Source organism: Echinops telfairi, unplaced genomic scaffold, assembly GCF_000313985.2.
Source record: "Echinops telfairi isolate 266 unplaced genomic scaffold, ASM31398v2 ScPeMD7_7410;HRSCAF=8448, whole genome shotgun sequence".
In the NCBI taxonomy this organism is placed as follows: domain Eukaryota; kingdom Metazoa; phylum Chordata; class Mammalia; order Afrosoricida; family Tenrecidae; genus Echinops; species Echinops telfairi.
The window spans coordinates 14234424-14235392 of NW_022111310.1; the positions used below are offsets into that span (position 1 = coordinate 14234424).

Sequence of the window (969 nt, forward strand, 5' to 3'; positions counted from 1 at the left end):
ATGAATTCAGAAACATGGAAGATATGGATCAATATTTAGAAAACCAGTCTCTCCCTAGATTATCTCAGACAGGGATCAAGAACCTCAACAAACCCATAGCGAAAGAAGAAATAGATAGGGTCATCAAAAACCTACCAACAAAAAAAGCCCCAGTGTCAGATGGCTTCACAGCAGAATTCTACCAAGTATTCAGGGAAAAGTTGACACCGATCCTCCACAAAGTATTCCATAGCATATAAGAGGATGGCAAACTCCCAAACTTATTTTACGAAGCCAGCATTACTTTGATACCCAAACAGGGCAAAGACTCCACAGTTATAGAGAATTACAGACAAATCTCTCTAATGAACATAGATGCAAAAATCCTTAACAAAATATTGGGCAATGGAATACAAAAATATATAAAACATATCATCCACCATGACCAGGTAGGATTCATCCCGGGGATGCAGGGATGGTTTAACATCCGAAAATCGATCAATATTATACACCACATCAAGAAGAAAAGGATAAAAACCACACGATAAAATCCATAGATGCAGAAAAAGCACTTGACAACATCCAACACCCATTCCTAATCAACACACTCATGAAGATAGAATTGGAAGGTAAGTTCCTCAAGCTGATACAAGCTATCTATGAAAGGCCAATGGCCAACATCATAGTCAGTGGAGAAAAGACAAAAACAATCCCACTGAAAAAGGGTACAAGACAAGGATGCCTCCTGTCCCCACTTCTATTCAATATTGTTTTGGAGTTTCTGGCTAACAACATAAGACAGCGGAAGGACATCAAAGGGATCCACATGGGAGAGGAGGAGGTGAAACTATCGTTATTTGCAGATGACATGATCCTGTGCATTGAAAGCCCCAAAAGCTCCACAGCTGGAGTACTTACTGTGATAGAATATGGAAGAGTGGCAGGATACAAGATCAATAAACAGAAGTCGGTAGGTTTTCTATGCACATC

General features: G+C 39.7%; 1 protein-coding gene and 1 pseudogene across 1 annotated transcript in view; both read right to left on the bottom strand.

The window, feature by feature from the left end:
• The window catches only part of SVEP1 (sushi, von Willebrand factor type A, EGF and pentraxin domain containing 1), a gene marked incomplete at its 3' end in the record, with an annotated part of 165946 nt that overhangs the window by 18532 nt on the left and 146445 nt on the right, over positions 1-969 (bottom strand). The window lies entirely within an intron of this gene.
• Positions 1-969, bottom strand: part of LOC105979372 — a 22178-nt pseudogene that overhangs the window by 5135 nt on the left and 16074 nt on the right.